This window comes from Uloborus diversus, chromosome 3 (genome assembly GCF_026930045.1).
Source record: "Uloborus diversus isolate 005 chromosome 3, Udiv.v.3.1, whole genome shotgun sequence".
NCBI lineage: Eukaryota > Metazoa > Arthropoda > Arachnida > Araneae > Uloboridae > Uloborus > Uloborus diversus.
In genome coordinates, this window is record NC_072733.1 from 188,986,838 (window position 1) to 188,999,640 (window position 12,803).

A 12,803-nucleotide genomic window follows, 5' to 3' on the forward strand; every position below is an offset into this window, starting at 1 on the left:
AGAACCAGGCAGGATTGTGAGCATCCTTTTTTTTCCTAAATGATACTCAGTTAAAGAAGCCCTCAGAAAAGAGCAGTTAAAATTCACAAAGGAAAAAACAAAATGGGCAGAATAAATAAATAAATAAAGAAGAAATTATTTTAAAATTTACAAGTTTCTATTGAAGCAGAAATAGAAGAAATCAAAGAAAAAAGTACGAAACCAAAACCTGCGACAAGGAAAAAATCAGTACACTATGTAAAAAGGAAATTAATGAACGATTCTGTTTCCGAAGTAGAAAATTGTGCTTGCATTTATTGTTTAAAAGCACACAACCAATCGAAAAAAGGACAAGACAAGGTTCAATGTCTTCGATGTCAAAACGCAGTCCCATGACAAGTATGCGAAAAGAAATACTTTATTTTTGTTGGTAAAATCTAACAGTGATGAAGAAGATACCTAAATAGTTTCTTTTTTAATTAGCAATAAGCCCTATGATTTTATTTTAGCCTATAAAATGTTCGTTAACTAATTATTTGTGATTTTCTTATTTTCAAAGTGTTTTAAGAGAAATAAAACATTTAAATTTGGTCAAATATCTATATCACTTATTCCTTGGTATCATTTTTATAATGCGTAGACGTGCCCCACTCGATGTGACTTGCCCCGTGTTCGGGTCAAGTTTACGAACCGACTTGGACTGAAAAAAAAATTTTTTTGAGCAATCACGATTGCTTATTGTTCTCACTTGACCGTTTTTGGCGTCCGTGCCTTTTTCAGCTTGGACCAGGCCTGCAGCACCACCGTCCACCGGCGGCGGCGCGGCTGGTCCTGACCACTGTCCCCCGAAATCCACTTTTGCTGGGCGGTGGCGTCCATGTCCCACACACGCATGCTCATACACACACACACACACGAACGCCTACACACACACGAACGCCTACACACACACACGAACGCCTACACAGACACACACACGAACGCCTACACACACACACACACACACACACGAACACCTACACGCACACGCACGTACAGAACACTCACTCACACACATGCATACATACATACACTTACGCACCCACACCCATGCGCCTACACAAACACACATGCTCATGATTGCGAAAAACATAATTTGAATTCAAGATGCCAAAAATTCAAAATTTTTTTTTTTTTACGGTTAAAAACCCAAGCTGAGCAACCACTAAATATACAAATGTGACTTCATTACTTGCTTTATAAAACCACAATGTCTAAAACTTCCTAGGTTCAAACATAAAAATTAGAAAATTCATTGAAAAAAATCCTCGTAAATGTGCCCCGATCTTCCCTACTCTAAAACATTGAGATCAGTGCAGAAGGCTGATAAGCGTTTAACAAATATTTTCGCATGTTTGGATAGAGAAATGAACCTATTCCAGGTTCACAGGTTGTTGGTGAAAAAGCATGGTACACTAAGTTAAAATTTGTGAAATAAAGGAAACATTCTATTACAAGGTGTGTCAAAATCGTTGTATTCAAAATTAGGGTGATATTGGTTAAAGTCATGACATGCTATTAATAGAGAACGATTGAAAACCGAAATAATTCACTTTTTTATTCATCAAAAATGTTCTTTTGAATCACTTGAAAACAACTAATAACTAAATCAATGCTCAGTTTAATAAAATGGAAAAGAATTCATATACGTAAAGGGCGATTCTCGACAAAAAATATCCCGTGATTAACGTTAAGTTTTTTATTTTTTCGAGCTAACCGAAGCCTTCAAAAAATAATGCTGTTGGGGAATAATATATGATTTAATATACTATCAAAGCATAACAGTTAATCCCATATTTAATTAATAGTTACTTGAATAAAATAAAAAACTTAACGTTACGCACGGGACATTTTTTCCAAGAATCGCCTTAAACATTTGTTTTCTTAGTTCAAAAGTAATTAATATTGAGCAAATGATTTTCCTCCCCCCCCCCTAGAACTAAGGGACACGTTCTTTTCCAGGTAATTATATAATTTGGTCAATCATGTTTCTATTATGGTTCATCTGATGATATTTAGTGAGGTTTCTATAGCTAATTACTTCCACAAAACTCGATAAAGTGACGAATGTTCAGCTTACGTAATACAATCAGTGGCAGATACAAGGGGAAGGTCATGGAGGGTCATGACATCGCCCTCCCTCCTAAATCATTGACAATATTATCCGTCCACATTGTGTTCAAGCACTTGATGAATAAAATTTAAACGATTTCAAAAATCTTTTCAATTCATTTTTTAAAAGTAAAACTTAATGCTTGAAATATTTCTTCTTTTCGTTGCTTTTGAAATTAATTAGTAAAGTTTATGCTATACTAAGTGCCTCATTCCTGGCCGATTTGATGCTCTTTATTAACCACCAAGCAGTTTCAAAAATTTTTAGTACCAAAACCGTAAGTTCGTTCCTGCTACTTTACACGAAAATAATCACAAACCGCTACAAAAAACCGGCCAGCGCAGCGTCCCTTTTTTATTTATTTATTTTTTACTGATACTAGATGGACCGGACTTCTCAAAATGGTTAATGGGCAAAGAGTTGAACTATTTCAGGGGTTCGCACCTTGAAGTGATGTCACCCGGTAGCCCCTTGGCAAATTCGTTATTTAAAAATATAGATAAAACGGTAGAGTAAAAGAAATATTCAATTTGTAAAATTATTCTGAAAAACTATTCCCGAACAGAATAAAAACAAAATGCTACAATATTCAAACTTACTGACGAAAATTCCTTTAGAAAAAGATACTAAACATCAAAAAGTGTGTTTTCATTCAAATAGAGGTAAAACTAAGCAATATAATTTTTATTTTTTAAAATTAAAATATCCTTGAGAAAATTGGAAAATGTTTCGTTTTCCGATGTATTTGTTCTTTTTAAACTCAAAAGTTTTCAAAATGACAGTAATTAACTATAACATTTATTAAAAAATATTGCTCCCGAAAATGAAATAAACAAATGGAGAACATTTAAAATTTTTCTGCATCCTAATAAACAACTAATTCGAGTGCGCACAATTTTGACTTATTGCTTAGCAAGCGGTACTAATATGTACCAACGATGTAGTATATGTATCAAAGATGTTGTTCACAAGTGCTCCATCATCCATCTTAAAACAAATTGCAAAAATAAAGAACTTCTAATTCAATAAAACAAATTTAAACATTGTCCAGAATTTATCTGAATGTTCATACAATGGCTTGATACAGTTTAGCTCTTTAGTGTTTTTTCGTGAAGAAGACTGATGAAATTGCATACAACAGCTGCTAAAACAAAGTGATTGGCCAAAACAAAAACATAAAACCATTGCTCTAAAAATTTTGCCAAGACGTAGGACTAGAACTGCCTTTACTAGAGAATTTTTCAAGAATTTTCGTGTCAAGTTATCATAGTAAACCGTACAATGTTCAAATGTGCACCCTTTTCCTATCTTGTTGTTTATGCTAAATAAGTTTTTTTTTTCAAAGAAACTCTTCGCAATCGTTTCTCCTCGCGCCCTCCTGGAAAACTTTGAAATGATGCTTCAGGAGAAGCTACCAGAAAAATATATCTATATAGCTAGCTATATGTGACTACTAAAACCGATAGAATTTTCGTTTGGGGATTATGAAGAGTCGGAGCTTTTTCCTGGAGGGATGGATATAATACCGTATTTCGCAACATGGCTTAAAATTAAATTTTATGAAAGGTATCAACACTCTCGCTGTGCCCCTTCTTTTGAATTTTTCACTTGAGTTATAATTTGGACTGAAATTGTAAAATATTAATCCTGCTTTATAATTAATTCTCACAAAGGTACCAGGCACGGATCTACGTACCCGCAGACCCCGTAGTGCGAAGGAGGCCACGCCACTGAGGGGCCCACGGCCCAAGAAACCAAAGAATATTTTTTAAAATAAACAAAAAACCTATATTTAAATTACCCAAAATCAGAATTAAAAACTCCACATAACTGCTTAAAATCTTAAAATAATAATAATAAATAAATAAAAACATTTAAACAAATGAGCTCATAATTAAGGTAGAAATATTGAATATAAGCAGTTAAAAACAAATAACAATCACTCGTTTAAAAAAATAGTTATTGTGGGGCAAGTTTTAAGGAAATTTTGGGGCAATCCAGTGGCCGATTAGGGACCCTGATGGTTTTTGTTGGGGGAGGGGGCAAACTCATAGATCCAAGCCTCGTAATTTCCATTAATAATTGGTTTTGTTTTCCAATTAATTGAAATAATATGCAATTATTTTCCATGTTTAAATTATTTACGCTAAAGTAATTAAGAGATATTTCATAACGTTCAACTGTGCAGAACGAAAAATTCCGTCACCGCTGTTATCTCGTTGTAAGACATACTACACATCATAAATTGAAAATGAATCTCATTTTGGCAATGTTCTAGGATTTTTTTCTTTCTGCAACAGGTGTAGAATTTGGCTCAACTTTACAAGAATAGCAGATTAAAAATGTGTCTGTCATCTGGCTGGTCGAAACACTAATATGCGTGTAAAATGGGATCAGTAAATTAGCTGTTGAAGGAATCGCGATATTTTAAAACTTGTTATCTTTTTCAAAGACATAATTCAAGCAATATGTATTGCTACGAGAAACATTTTTACCCCGCCGAATATCTTAAGATGTTATAAACACCATTTCTAAATCCTCAGGCAGTTTTTTTACGTATCGGTTTGATATATATTACCATAGATGATAGTTACTATCCTACATTATAATAAATTCCATTTAGAACACTAGATCGACTGCACTTTAGAACTTTTTACAATTATCAGTTAAAATCCTTTTTACTAATCTGTATTTGAAAATAAATGAATAAATAATAGATATACAGTAAAAACCCTCCTAACGGACTTCCTCAAATGCGGACACCTCTTTTATGCGAACAATTTTTAATTCCCCTATTTCAATGCAAATAACATTATTAAACCCGTCCTGCGGACACCTCTCTGTTGCGGACAAAAATTTTTGTCCCGTTAGTGTCCGCATTAGAGGAGTTTTACTGTATTTGTTTTTTAAATTCTAGGAATAGCGATGTTATTGCTGAAGTTCTGATTATTCATTGTTATTCGCATTTGCCAGAGGAGTCCACTTGAAAGATTACGATACATTAATCTAAATCAACACATAAAGCCCCTTGTTATTAAAACTTCTTTAATTTTCTAACAGCGCAAATTTTAAATCATTTTTTTAAGAAAGTCCAAAATGAGTTTCTAGAAATTACAGTGTTTCTTTGAAATTATTTTGCTCTCTTCCTCATGCCCTTTATCTCACAAAATAATTATTATGTTTCTATTTGACAAGTACTAATCAATTAATGGCTGAATGACTGAAGTAAAGGGTTCTGCACAACAGTATCCGACAAAAGCCGGGCACCAGGTCTCCCAAGCGACTAAAAAAATACATTATTAACTAGTTTTCCCAGGACAAGAATATTTTAAAAGCCTTGTTACAATGAATTTTCGTATAAAATCTGAGAAATATTTAGTCTAATTTATTATTGTTATTATTTTGTAGATCCTAAGATTTCTCAATTTTTGACAGCCTATTTTTCTTTACTCCTCTCTCTCTCTCTCTCTCTCTCTCTATATATATATATATATATATATATATATATATATATATATATATATATATATATATATATATATATATATATATATATATATATATGCGTGTGTGTGTAATGTTTCTTTGTCTGCTCTCTTTTCATTAACTCATAAACCTCATTTCTCACAGTTAAAATGCAACAAAGCTGCATGATTTGTTTTTTCTATTTAAAGTCTTCCCAATTTTCAGCTGTTTCAAACAAATAGTTTTCTTTTCTTATCCTTATATTCACTTCCACGAGTTTTATTCTCACAAGTTAGCTCCATATAATAGACTGAAGTAGAATGTGGTACATGTTTTGTAAATGTCTTAGGCTTGAGTTTATAGAACAAGTTGAAGAACAGTTCTTTAATATGTATATTTATATATCTATAAGGAGACTACGGGCACATACATATTTTTCTAGTTTGGTACTGCTAAAGAAAGTAGAATGCATTACCAGTAAAAGGAAAGAGAGAGAAAGAAAGTGTGTGTGTGAGAGTGAAAGAAAGATGTGACGTCCAGATCATTACAGATGTTTACTAAAGTATTCTTTTTCTTCATATATTGCAACATTAAATCACACGCTTATGTAATTTTCTATTTTTAATTAAGTTCATTACAATCGTACTGAGCAACAGATTCGTTATTTTTATTGACATTGAAATATTCTTGGCAAACTGCGAATGATTCTCGTAAATCAGGTGTATGTGTTTGCTGAACCTGTCATATTTAGAAAAAGAAATATTACAACGATACCTTTTTAGATACGTTTATTACCCGCAAAATATTTATTACTTTAACGTAAAAAACAAAATCGAAGTGTCGCATCCTCTTTCTATCCTCATTGCAGCTGCGAAGCAATAATATTATGAAACAAATATAGTCTCAAATCATATTTTATCTTGTTACTAAGCAATAACCTTCAACAAACAAAATGAGACTGAATTTATTTAAAAGTCTGTTATACTTCCTTATTTCTTGATGTTTGCATTGGAAATATTCCTAGCCTTTCTTGAGCATAAATCATGTGAATGATTTTTTTTTATTTTTTATTTATTATTTTGATAAAGGATAAGTTCTCATTAAATACTCAAGAAACGTGTTTCCAGAGTACCATTGACCGATCACTACTTTCAAAAAAGAAACATTTTCCTCAGCACTTAACCACTAGAATTGTTGTCTCATAACTCACAGCTCTAAGACAGTTCGTTCTCAGAATACTGGAATGATCCTTCGCTGGAAATGTCTGTGTCAGCATCCAATAAAGCTGTCATCTAATGCAGTTAGTGGTAGCCCTTTCAAATAGCACCGAATGAGTTAAAAGGACAACCGGAAACTCACCTTCCGATATGGAATCGGTATCTTTTTATCTCTTAGGAGGTGGAAAACGTTTAAATTGTTAAAACAATTTCTTGTCACCGCCTCGGTTTATGATCACAGTACAAAGGCCTTTGGGTCGTAACTCCGTTATGAGACGAGTCCTCAAGCCAGCTTGGGCAATCTTCCAGTTTTACCAGAGGTAGAATCGTTTAAACCTTGTCGGCAATCGCTTGCCGCCTCCTCGATTATTATCCCAAACTGTTCGTAACTCTGCTTATGAAATGGATCTCGAAACATGTCTTGGGCAATCTTCCAATGCATCCGTTGAATGCTATTGGATGTTTGCCCAAATCATCGAGGAGTGAGAAGATTTGCGATTGAAATGATTTCTGCAACGCACTGCTACATATTAACTGAAACTGAGAGGGAGTGCGACAATCTAGTTATAATCTGGATTTTTGATCGTTAACACAAAGACAGAAGAATTTTTCTTGCTGACAACTTACACGAAGATTTCAGTACTTATCAAAAAGAAAAAAGTAATGTTATATTACGTAGTGTAGCTAAATAAAACAGCTTAGGTTAACGTAACCTTTCATTAGCTGCTGAGATGTTTCTAATATTCAAGTACCTAGAACCTTGGGGAGGAATCTTTAAGAGAAATGTTACAGGTATTTTCAGATAGAATGTTTTTTAAACAATACACATTAATCTTCAAACTAATTACTGAATTTAATATTGATTAAAAAACCTTTTCCACTAAATGACTGATGCAATGTTTGAAAGCTTTATTGTTGCATGATAAGCCCCTGAGCTAAAGAATTTGATATTATTTAGCAACAAAATATTTTAACCTTGTATAGATTTATGTAGATCTTTCTCAAAATAAATAATGTTTCTGACAACTATTCCACTGCTCCACGTCAAAATTATGTTAAGATATTGCTCAAATAATAATGTATGTTTTTAAGGAAAAAGTTATACATTTTAGGTAAGACTTGATGTTTTTTAGTCCTATCAACTACACTCTAAAAATCTATAATATGGTCTCGATTTAAACAGATTACTTTGAATAGGTTTAAATTAAATGCCAACTGATTTGACTGAAACTCGACACAAGGTCAATCCATACAGGTTCGACGGATGGGTGCGCCGGACCATTTTTAATTTTTTTTGAAACTCATGATTCTAAAAGCTGCATATGAAAGATGTTTAAAACCACTTTTATTTTTTCTTTAAACTGGACTTTTGACTTTTTAAAGGTCATCAAAAGTGGTTTTCGTAGTCTAAAATGGGAATTCTGCAATAAGTTCAAGTTCAGGGTCAAAATTAAAAATTTTACTCATTTCAAAGGGCGGTAACTCGCGTAGGGAACAGAAACACAAAGTGAAATATGTCAAAAACTAATCACTGAAACCATGCTAATAAGAATATGTAAGAGCTGCTGTGTGTTTCTTCACCCTCTATGGATTACAGCCCCTCAAAGAACGGGAAAATGACATTTTTAGTCCCTGTAAACTAAAAGGGGATGGAATTAAAAATAAAATTTCTTGGCCAGTTGAATATTCCATTCAAGTACTATTCATGTTATATATATTGTTTTGTGTATTTGGTTTGGAAAAAAGATACAGGTCTTTGAAATTGAGTAATTTTGCATGTTAATTCTCACACTAAAACGGAAATAAAAAAAGGGGGGAAATTTCATTGTACCTTCTTAAATTTCGTATATATTGTGCTCTATATAGTATATTATACTGAAAAAAACATATTGTAAATATAAAAATAATTATTTTAATTTAATAACTTAGACACATTTGGACATGAATGAGTAATTCATGCTTGATTAACAGCTGAAGTAGTTAGTTTATAGACTATACAGATAATCTACACACACAAATTTTCAATACATACAAACATACGCTCTGTACATTAACTTATCTATATTGCCTTAAACATATGCAAAAACGCTATATATACAAAATTTAAATTTAAAGAAGTGCATTTTTTATTTCTTGTTTGAGTGTAGTTTTGAGAAAATGAATTCACCTAGTAGTTCTATAGTCGGAATGGTGACTCATGTATATGGCGTCTTGGAATGCTTTACCAAGGTACATTCATAATTTGATACTTCAAAACTGTACCAGGACCAAGACAATGACAGGGGCTCTAAATTTAGTGATCAACACAAGCTATGTAATAACCTTTTTGGTAATAATGGGCATTTTCTTTTGATAGTCTTTTTAGTAAAACACTATTATTCTTCATACCTATTGCTTTAGTGAACAATAATTTTACTGTGATAATATTTAAATAGGATGGCATAAAGCAGTGATTATATGTTGTTTTGGGAACTTTATTTGCAGAGTCAACCCTTTCTTGCAGCATTTTTTCAGCTAGTTTAATATACTGAGAGCTCACAAGGATACATGCGATGTTTAGTAGCAAAAATGCAGAAGATATACATTGCTGTAGGAATTAAAATGGGACTTCTAGTAGTTCTTTGCAAGCTAGTCTTAGTATCAATTCTTTTTACGGTTCCTCTGATTCCGTTACATTAACCATAACCATGTGATATTGCATACCATTCAGCTCCCAAGTTGACATCCGTTTCGTGATTTCATAAATTAACGAAGTTCTGTCTATTTTTGTAGTGTATTTGAGTAAAGTATTTCAGTACGCCTCATACTGTGTCACTACCAGACCTATAATACTACTGTGTGAGTTAATTTTCTCAAAACTACACTCAAGCAAGAAATGAAATACGCACTATTTTTTTTTTCTTTCAACTATGCAGATAATGTTTTTGCATGTGTTTAGGCAAGTTACATAAGTTAATGTACAGAGCGTATACAGGTTGTTCCGTTTTAACCTGCAAGACCTTTATTTTCGCAATCGTTAGTCCTAGATGTATACTTCCAGTTGCAAAAACGTTAAAAATCAGCTGCAGAGTTAAGATAGCGAAAGTTTCAAGTAAAAATTAAAATTATTCAAAAGATACAAAATTTAACTTTTTATACGGGCCCCAGGTCCCCCAACTTAAATTTAGGGCTTAATCTCCATTGAAAACTATTATTGACACAAAAAACTCGACATTTGTGCGGCCAAAACTCAAGGAGATATTCCATTTCAAAGTATTTAAGGGACCATACTGAAGATGAGATAGGAATTTATCGCTCTTTCAGAAGAATTACAAGTCGTAAAGTAAGAAAAACAATTTACTTATATTTTTCATTGTTATTCAAAAATAAATGCAAATGTTATGCCATGATACGCAAAAATACACTAGAAAACCTCGAACAATTTGAAACACTACACTTTATGCAACACACATAATTTTTAAACTCTTGTTAAGTGCTACAATTTCCCCCCAAAAGGTGTTACTGACAGCGAGTGAAAAGTGGTGTAAGTCACAAAACACTGCGTTTCATATCTCGGTGAATATTGGTCGTACTAATTTCAAACTTTCTCTGTTGGAATAACTTTGATTGCATTAGGGTGTTTCTAAAGGGATCTTTTGCCCTTTTTTGGGGGGGGGGGGGGGAAATCATTGTTAATTTCGATGTAAACTCAAGTGGTGTTATAATTTGGCGGATACTTGGCGGTATATGCCCAGCTTTTTGGTCGCCAAGTTTTGTCGCCAACTTGGCGACAAATTTGGCGATTTTTTTATATTTTTTTTTTTTTTTTGAATTTATTTAAAATCTGTTTTCGATTTGGCCACTGTTGGTGATATTTAGAGATTAAACTATTGAATCACATTAAAATTGCCAGTAATAGGGAAATGACATTAAATTCAAGTAAAAGGAAGTCATGTGATGAACACATCAGCTCGTTTTAAATATTAAGTTACAGCCACCTAACTCAGCATGTAGAAACTATCATCTTATGCACTTTAACATGAAAGTGTAAAATTAGCTGACATAAATGTAATTCATATAAATTTTGACCAAAAGGCAAAGGTCTAAAATTCCTTTTTTTAACTACGAAAACCATTTTTGATTACCTCTAAAAAATCAAAGGTCCAATTTAGGAAAAATATAAAAAGTGGTTTTTAAACATCTTTCATATGCAGCTTTTAGGGATATAAGTTTAAAATATAATTAAAAAATGGTCGAGGGCACTCATCCGTCGAATCTGTATGGATTGACCCTACAACTAAGTCGACGAAGATTAACTTTAAATATCTGACGTGGCGGCAGATGCATTTGAAGTAATTTCTATTCTAAAACAACGCTTCACGTGATTTAGTTGATTTACGCAGTTCTTAAAGACTTTTCACATTTATGGTACTTCTATTTTAATCTAATTCTTTATGTCATTGAAACATTTTAGCATATCTAATACTCAATAAATAATTCACATTCAAAAAGATTTGAATTCAGAAACAAAAAGACTTGAAGTTTATCATTTTTTATTCAAACAGTCCATTACGCTTTTGAAACAATTAATCCCTCCTCGGTGCCATCCCTTCTTTTTCAGCTCCCAGGAACAAATATCATGCAGATTCTCTCCCCTTTCTTCTGACTTTTTTTAAAAAGTAAAGACTGAATACCAGTCACAAGTACAGATTCATAAAACTTCACTCCCAATATTCTCGCCCACATATCTCACAACCATTGTTACCCACACACAAAACTCCCCACCCAGTTTTAAAAGGAGAGCGCGTTGTCTTGCTGCGAGGCATGATCACTGGCTAACAATGACTCCCTCATTCAATTGGGATGAGAGCGATAGGACGTTTCGGTTAACCTCTACGCTTTTGATGGTCAATCTGTGTGTTTCAGACAAGTGGATAGAGGTATTAAGGGAAGCACGCACGGCCACTCTTCCACCAACGATATACATGCGGGATATGGCAGACATTGTGAAAGGGATCCTTTTGTTTCCCATTCTTCCAAAAGTGGTAAAGAGGAGTGACATAGTGGATGGTAGAGGATGAGGCTTTAATGCTTCGAGATTGCACGTCGTCCAACTTTCAAAGTATCCAAAAAAACTTGGCTAACTTTTTTTTCTTATATTCATAAACTAGTTATGCAAAATTATATTTTAAGGTTAACATTATCTTGCCTTTCAATCTCTGGAATCGCACAAGAAACTATGTTTAAGTTTCTTTTTTTTTAAGAAAACAAAAGAAATACACTTAAACCCTTGTACTACGAACTTCAAGGGACCGCACATTTTGTTCGTCGTACCGGTAATTTGTGTAAATGAATTTAATCAATGTAATGGTAGTCGAATCGGGACTGAAAATTTGTTTCGTTGAAACGGATATTTCGTTGCATTGGTATTCGTTGTAACGGAATCTCATTGTACTGACCCAGTAAATGAACACCTCCAACTAACGTTCAAACTCAGTATTTTCTAGTCATTTTCTTTTGCGAAAACTTATAGAAGGAAGTTAATATTGCCAATTCTTCAAAAGGACAGTCCGCAAATGATTTGACGCGTTGAAGGACGAAAGGGGGGGGTGTAAAATTGTGACTTGGGGGAGGGAAGGGATAACAAGAAGTTTGACATCGCATGCTTATTTATTTAGGAAAAATAACGTGACATATGGCAAGGAAAGTTGTAAGGTGAAGTTCGTGACAAAGGGAGGGGGGAGGGGTCGAAATTTTTAAAAAACGTAAGAGCCCCAAAGAAGACCTTTTGAAACGAGCTACCTATTCACGAGTCGATGAACTAACTCTACAACCACCATGTAGAATAGTTAGATTGTGCATGGTTTTAGTAATGAAAGGACTTTAAAGAGTAGATAGATAAGTAGATACTGAAGAGTAAAATGCACCAAGATCTTTTTTTCTAGACTCATCATCTGATACTCAAATCAAAATCTTCTGCAATTATTTTTGGCTTCAACTATTTTCATATT